The 8,440-nt window shown below is 44.3% G+C and overlaps 1 pseudogene; it reads right to left on the bottom strand.

Moving 5' to 3' along the window:
• Positions 1 to 558: 558 nt before the first annotated feature.
• On the bottom strand, positions 559 to 8,256 carry LOC118576323 (annotated as a pseudogene).
• Positions 8,257 to 8,440: the final 184 nt, after the last annotated feature.

Genomic DNA, 8,440 nt, shown 5'->3' on the forward strand with positions numbered 1-8,440 from the left:
AAAATTTATACAGCACACCTCTGTGTGTCTGTGAGGGCATTTCCAGAGATAATTCCATCATGAGGGTCCTGACCTAATGAATGCATCAGTCCCTTGGTGGTTCCTAGTATGATACTTATATTGGAAAGTAGTCAAAAGGAGGAGGCAGGGGATAGTTGAAGAAAGTATTCACAGGTACAGTGTGTCTTGGAGAGATGTGTCCCATCCTGGTAACTTCCCATTTCTCATGTCTCATGACCACCATGAAGTGAGCTGCTCTGCTCTATCATGCCTTCCCACTGTAGAGAACTAAAACCCTTTAGAACCATTGTCAAAATAATTCTTCCCTCCCTTAGGTTGTTCTTGTATTTGAAGCACACCAATGCAACAGTGATGAATATACCATGGAGACGTTTCAATCCTTCTCTTTTATCTCAGCAGCCCCCAGAGAAGCCACACAGAACATGCGTGTTCAGCCCACAGTCCGTTAGGCAACAAATTGTCCCCAGGACTCCCCTCCCAGTCCTTTCCCTCCTCCCTGGGCAGAGCTGGAAACTTCTCACATGACACTCTCATTACCTCCCCGACCCCTTGATGCCCCTTTTCTTGTGCCATGAGTGACTTGTAGGGCTTCCCCAGGCTGGGAAGGGTCAGCTCAGCCTCCTGCAGCTCCAGCTCCCGTTGGGACAAAGGCTCAATGACGGCTGCTCCAATTGAGTCTCCCAGTACATTGGTCATCGTACGCAGCCGGTCACTGGTGGAGGATAGATAGATTAATGGGAGGGGGTGAAAGGCTCCTTCAAGAACCCAGGGTAGACTAGAAGGGCTTCCAGGTTAATTCACAACCACATGACCTTGAATGGGCCCCGCTCATCCTCAGATTTCCTTCCTAACAATATCATCACTTAAATCCTCAGATCTATTCTTTAATTTGTGACTCTTGTTTCTAAATATGACTAACCTAAAAATGATTAGGTATGAGAGTCTGATACTGATGGCTAGAGATTAAGATCTGATATAGACTGTTAAACATTTGGATCTAATTCAGACTGTTATATATGAGCATCTGATACAGAATATTAAACCTGAGTATCTAATGCAGAGCATTTAGCATGAGCATCTGAGGCAGAGTATTAAACATGAGCATCTGATACAGATTATTAAACATGAGCATCTGAGGCAGAGTATTAAACATGAGCATCTGATACAGAGTATTAAACATGAGCATCTGATGCAGAGTATTAAACATGAGCATCTGATGCAGAGTATTAAACATGAGCATCTGATGCAGAGTATTAAACATGAGCATCTGATGCAGAGCATTAAACATGAGCATCTGATGCAGAGCATTAAACATGAGCAGCGATGCAGAGCATTAAAAATGAGCATCTGATGCAGAGTATTAAACATGAGCATCTGTTGCAGAGTATTGAACATGAGCATCTGATGCAGTATTAAACATGAGCATCTGTTGCAGAGTATTGAACATGAGCATCTGATGCAGAGTATTGAACATGAGCATCTGATGTAGACTTGTTAGGTACAAGTGTCTGATGCAGACTATTAGATATGAATGTTTGATATAGGCTGTTTGACATGAGTCTATGTAGGTGTGGGGCAGGCTGGGGATTGTTCAAATGGAACTTTAGTCCTGTGAAAATGGGACTTGGTCTTGCTCAAAGCTCCCACATTGGAATGAAAAACCACATTTTATGTAAATTCCATGTTAAGAGAAAAGAAAGAGGGAAGGAATGGTGAAAGGAGGTAGTGATGTAGGAAGTATAAAGAGAATGAAAGAAAGAAAGAGAGAGGAGGGGAGGGAAAGAAGGGAGGAGGGAGGGAAGGAAGAACAGAAGGAAAGGAGGGAGGGAGGGGATGAGACAGGAGGAGAAAAAGGAGAGAGGATGGAAGAGAAGAAAAGGACAGATGGAGAAAGAAGGACAGAAAGGAAAGAGGGAAAGAGCAAGAGAGGAGGGGCAGGAACAGGGTAGGAGGGGCTCCTCCCTGCCAATGGATTAGGAGTCACTGTGTTCAGGTGTGTGTCTTCCCACAAGCCTACTAAGCTCCATGGCACAGTCTCACAGCAAGACACACAAACGTCTCCGCTGTGCTCAGTGGATCACAAAGGGAAGACATGAATGTGGGGAGCGGAGTTGTAGGGAGGAAAGTTGACAGGGTGGGAAGGAGTTAGGAGAGAGTGGGGAAAGTAACCAGAAAGCACTGCATACATGTATGACATGTCAAAGGACAAATTTAATTAGTGAAAAATAGCAGATGGAAGGAGGGGAGGAGAGAAGAAAGAGAGAACATGTGTATTGATAGCGTTCAGCTCATAAATCCACCAAAATTCTTTTGTCCATCATCACAGGTGAACTTATAAGCCAAAATTCTTCACTATTCAACACAGCAGGTAACTTGTGTTTTCTTCTCACTTCTAAAATTCTTCAGAATTAACATTTCACTAAGGAAAAAACTGTTTTAAATTTTTGAGTTAAAAAAAAATTTGAACACTTTTGTATGATTTCTGTATGAAATGGTCTGAAAAGTAGTGGGGGAGGGGCTGATAGATGGAGACCTCCTTTTCAGAATTCTCCTCACTATAAGTCCCACAGATGATAAATCTACGGGCTTGGAGTCTACAGCCATCACTAACAGACCATCCCAATGCCTCCCTAAACCTCTCAAATCCTACAACCCTGTCCTTCCAGAATCCTTCAGGAAAAGTTATGAGAAGAGGCCAGGGTCAAAGCCAAGGCACACTCACAGGAACCAATCCACAGCTATGATCAGCGTGATGTCCTCTGTGGGCAGGCGACCGACGTGAGCCACAATCACCATGGTGACCAGTCCTGCCTGGGGGATGCCAGCTGCTCCTACACTGGCAGCTGTGGCTGTGATGCTGCAAATGGCAATAGTCAGGAATTCAGGAGGAAAGAGAGAACAGAAGATTGGAAGATCGGGAAGGGAAGGGCACCTTAAGTTAAATTTCCAAGCCAAGACAGAAAGAAAAATACTTCATGAACTCACTTTGGATGTGAAACTAAATTTAAAAAGTTGAAGTCACAGAAGCAAAAAGCAGAAACTGTGATGCTGGGCAGATGGGCTAGGAGTTGGGAATGTCTGTCAAAGGGTACAAGATGTCTAGATACCAGATGACTGGCTTCCAGAAATCTAATGTATGGTGTGGAGGGTGTAGGTAATGATACTGTGTTTGTATTTCAAAGAGAATAGACCTGAAGCCTATTCTCACCATCAGCAAAGAGAAAGAGAAGGGAGAGAGGAAGAGAAGAGAAGGACAGACAGGGAGAGGAGGAAGAGGAAAAGAGAAGGAAGGGAAGGAGGGAGAGAGGAGAGAGGAGGAGAGGGGAAAATAAGGAGGAGATGAGAAAATGAGAGGAGACACAGGCACCAGAAGGGGGTCTGAGGGAAGGAAGGAAACCATAGGAGACAAATATAAAAATCATCCTGACTGTGCTGATCATTCTGCAGAGTGCACAAGGAGCAAATCATCATAAAACACATCTTCAAATACACACACCTTTTGTCAGCTGTCATTCAAGAAAGCTGCTGCTGGAAAAGGAGAGTTGTGGGGTTTCTTCCCTTTTTATTATATTTGTGTTTTAATTTTACATATCAGCCATGGGATCCCCTGTCCTCCCCCCTCCCGCCCCCAACCCCACTTTCCCCCCATGCCCTCCCCTCCATTACCATCTCCTCCAGGGCCAAGACTCCCCTGGGGATTCATTTGAACTTGGTGGATTAAGTACAGGCAGGTCCAGTCCCCTCCTTCCAGGCTGAGCAAAGTGTCCCTGTGTAAGCCCAAGGTTCCAAACAGCCAGCTCATGCACTAAGGACAGGTCGGGTCCCACAGCCTGGATGCCTCCCAAACAGTTCAAGCTATTCAATTGTCTCACTTATCCAGAGGGCCTAATTCAGCTGGGGGCTCCACAGCCTTTGGTTCACAAGGGAGAGTTGTTTTTTAAGAAGGCAAATACAGCTCACTACATTGGAGGCCAGAACATTCCAGCCCATCTTGGTTTGGGAGCCTATTTCTTTCTTGATTGAAGTTGTTTGTTTTCTTCATTTCATATGTATGAATGTTAGCCTGCATGTATGTTGTATTCTGCATGTGTGCCTGGTGGCCATGGTGTCCATAAAAGAGCATTGTGTCTCCTGGAAGTGGGGTGATAAACATAAGTTATGTGAGTAGTGGGAACCAAACCAGGTCCTCTGCAAGAGCAGGAAGTGTTCTTAACTGCTGAGCCATCTCTCCAGCCCACTAGAGACCATTTCTTGCTCAGATAAACTATTTTTTAAAAAATTAAAAAGCAAAGGATCTATCTCAGTGGTAGAGCACCTGGCTAGCATGTATAAATCCTTGTTTCCACTTCTAGTCCTGCAAATTAATATGAATTTGAAAGTAGGAACTATGAAGTCACAGGTGGCCTATGTGAAAACTCCAGCATTAACTCCAATTGCCCCCCCAAAAATGTAATATGTATTATAAAGGCCACTGAGTTTCCCAGCAAAGGCAGTAGTGCTGCCCAGATGCCAGCTCTCTCCTCAATAGTTGAGGAAACCCCTTTCTAGCTTCTATAGCCATACACACAGAACAAGGGGAGATGACTAGCACAGAGGACAGCTCTATCAGAATGGTGGTTGAGCAAATTCTCAGACTGGCATTGAAGAATGGGCCTTCAAGGAAGAAAACTCCATTCATGAGCTTTATACCTTGCACATGAACTCAGAGCCTATTCTGCCTCATCAGGAGAATGGTAGACATATGCCTATCTTCTCATTGTGACAGAAAAGAGGCAAGGATAGTGCCTGTCTAGGCTTCTTTCTCATCTGTTACTGAGATTTTTAAAAAAGTGCCCTAAAGAAACTGTGGGAGAAAGGATTTTATTTTAGCTCATGATTCCAGGTTATAGTCCATGATAGAGAAGTCAAGGCAGGAACTTGAAGCAGTTAGCCACAAATCATCCACAGTCAAGAGCAGAGAAAATGTGTGCATACCAATGGGTCTGGTCTCTCTCAACTTTTAAACAACTCAGGACCCAAACCAAGGGAATAAGTACTGCCTACTTTTAGGCTAAACCTTCACACATTAATTAAAACAATAAAGATAATCTCCAACAAACATACCCAAAGGCCAAGGAGCCCTCCTTGAGATTCTCTCCTCTGGTGATTCCAGATTTTGCCAAATGGACAATTAAAACAAACCACCACATCACTAGCCTAGGAAAAGATTCCAATCAAAAACAAAGAGTAGGGGCCTGAGAGACGGGGCAGTGGATACAGATGCTATACTGCCAAATCTGACAGTCTTTCAGTCCCCAGGACCCACATTGTTGAAGAGGAAAAATGAGTCTTGCGAGTGGTCCTCAGGCCTCCACATGTTTTCTGTGACACACCCACACATACACACATGCATGCATGCACGCACACATGCACGCACGCATGCACACACGTAAATGTAAATGTAATTTTTAAAACTATTTTAAAGCAAGTGGCTGAAGAGATGGTTCAGCAGCTAGGAGCACTTGGAACACTTACAGCTCTTGCAGAGGACCGAAGCTCTATTCCTAGAACCCGTACCAGGCAGCTGCCTTTAACTCCAGTGGGAACTTGAAGCCCTCTTCTCACCTTAGAAAACACCTTCACACATGAAGGGAACTCAGACTCAGACAGGCACATACAAAATAGAAAAAAATGTCAAGTGTAGTTTCTACTGAACGTGTATCACATTCACACCATTATAAGCTAAAATATATTTCTATTACCAGGCATGGTGGCACATGTCTACAGAACCAACCAGCCAGGTCAGAGACAGAAAGAGAGAGAGAGAGAGAGAGAGAGAGAGAAGGAAAGAGGAGAGGAGAGAGGGAAGGAGGGAGGGAGGGAGGGAGGGAGGGAGGAGGAGGGAGGGAGAGTAAGAAAGATCGTAAGTCAAACCATCTTAAGTCAGGATATGTCTATGGTAGAAATTTCCAACAAAGAAAATACTTTCCTTCACAGAGTTTACATTTTCATTCTTGTATGATAGGCAGACAGTAAGCAACATGGGTGAGAAAATCACCCATGGAGAAAAATGCTGTTGAGCATCCTATATCCTTCATCCAAAATACTGGAAACCAGAAATGTTTCACAGGTTGCTTTTTTGTTTTTCAGATGTTTGGATATTTGTGTATACATAATATTATATCTTAGGTAGGAATGAGATGCAACTATAAGCAGGAAATTTGTCAATAGATGCTGTACACCCTGTCTGTCCTATCCAGTTGATAACATTATTGTCTCACCTGATTGTGGTGATCTGGCCCAGGTTGAGCTCATAGTTGTTGACTTGAGCAATAAAGATGGCTGCCAAGGCCTGGTAGATTGGTGCTATCCATGTTGACATTGGCCCCCTCAGGCAGCATGAATCTGATGATTTGGCAGTCCATAGCCACACCCTCCTCCAGGCATTGGAAAGTGATAGGGAGGGTTGCAGAGCTGGGGGAAGAGATCTCTGGAGGCTGAGAATAGGGAGTTGAAAGATGGGGATAGGGCAGTAGCAGCAAGAGGCCAAAGGAGGGATTCCCTCTAGCACATACAGAAGAGTTTGGAATTTGAGCAAGGAGTAGAAAGTGGGAATGACAGTTGTGCATGGGGAAGTGGGACTCCTGATGCAGAGAGAACTCAGTGGTAGACATTCCCAGAGCAATGTCTCTTGACCCATTCACACCAAGAGTTTATGACACAGTTCGGTTCAGATGGCTGACCTCCCACACCAAAGTCCAAAAGTGATGGCTAACTTCAATTGTTAACAACTGAACCAGAAATTACCTAACAAGAGAGTCTCCACAGGTTACTATGTTTGGTCATCCTATGGGAATTATCTTTGGGTAATCGTCTTAACTAATTCATATGAGAAGACCCAGCCCACTATGGGTGGTGCTATTCCCTAGGCAGAAGGTCATTTAATATTTAACAGTGGAGAAACCAAGCTGAGCATAAACAAGCAACCAGCAAGCATGCATTTATTCTCTGTGTCTGAGTGTGATGTGACTACCAGTCTCAAGTTCCTGTTTTGATTTCCACACAGTAGTGGGCTATAACCTGGAATTGGAATCCAAATAAATCCCTTCCCCACTCTCAAAACTGCCCTTTATGAGGGTATTTTATCACAGCAACGGAAACGGAAGCAGAACAGTAAAAGACAGAGTGTTTGACTGCACAAGGATCAACCCCATCTACAGGACCCTTAGGTTTCTCCCCAACCACTTCACAGTGTGTACTTTCATTTGACTGACAACTTTAGTAGAAAGAGTAGGCATCTCATTTGGGGTCAGTTTGTCTGCAAGAACGGTCCCCTGTGTCGTCAGCTTTATGCCAAGAAACTTAAAGTTTGGACTCAAATCTTTGGCCCTGGAACTAGACATTGACTACTGCAAAGCACTCAACTCTACTTCAACCTTTCCCAAGTATCAGAAACAGCACTGGAGGTAGGAGTGGGGGCTGACTAGTTCCACAATGATCAGATTGATTTAATTCTGGATACAATAGTATCAGTCCTATTTAGGAAGAGATCAAAGATCAAAAGGTACATTCTTCAATGAGGACAATAAAAATATTTTCTCTATCTGTTGGATCTTTGGGATATTTTGTCAAGCTGTTTGAATTTGGATGATGGAGATATAAGCATCACTTTAGTAACCCCATAAAAGCACAAAGAGGAGAGGAATGCCTAAGAAGCCCAAGACTCTGAGCCTTGTATTACTCACCCAGTACCATCTTAAAACTCAGAACTGGCATCCGTCTCTCCTCCTTATAAACTAGAGAAACAAAAGAAACAGGAGGTTATGAAGAGTCCCACAAAACACAAGACTAGATCCCCAAGTATAGGCCACCTGTAGAGAGCTTCAAGAGTCCTCTAGTATTATTGCACAACCAGAAGAGGTGTTTGGGGAGGTGGAGAGAAGGGTACATAAAGGAACCTATGAAAGATGAAGAATGGACTCAGGGAGAGTTCAAGGAAAGGCCATACCTGGAAGAGGTATCCATGGCTGTGATGAGGGCCTGTAGCATGCCCCCAATGAATGGGAAGGGGTTCCGATGGGTGACGAGAAAGTAGATGAGGGGCAAAACACCACCAGCATGGAGGAACAAGCCAACGATGACAGTCAGAGTATACATGCCCAGCTGACCTCCAAGGACAGCCATGTCTTCCATTTCCAGAATCTTCCCAGCAATCAGGAACAGGATGCCCACAGGTGCATACCTGGGCAAGGCACATATGTATTAGGGCGATCTTCCTCACAGGTCTAGAGTTGGAATTCCCCAAACTTTGCCCATATAGTGTCCTGGAGGCAGACAGTTCCTACCATGAAACCCAAACCCAAACCCAAACCCAACCTTTCCAGAGCATCAAAGCCAGCACTGGGACACAGGGGCAATGGCCCTGTAGTTAGGACTACTT

Source organism: Onychomys torridus, unplaced genomic scaffold (assembly GCF_903995425.1).
Source record: "Onychomys torridus unplaced genomic scaffold, mOncTor1.1, whole genome shotgun sequence".
NCBI classification, from domain to species: Eukaryota; Metazoa; Chordata; class Mammalia; order Rodentia; family Cricetidae; genus Onychomys; species Onychomys torridus.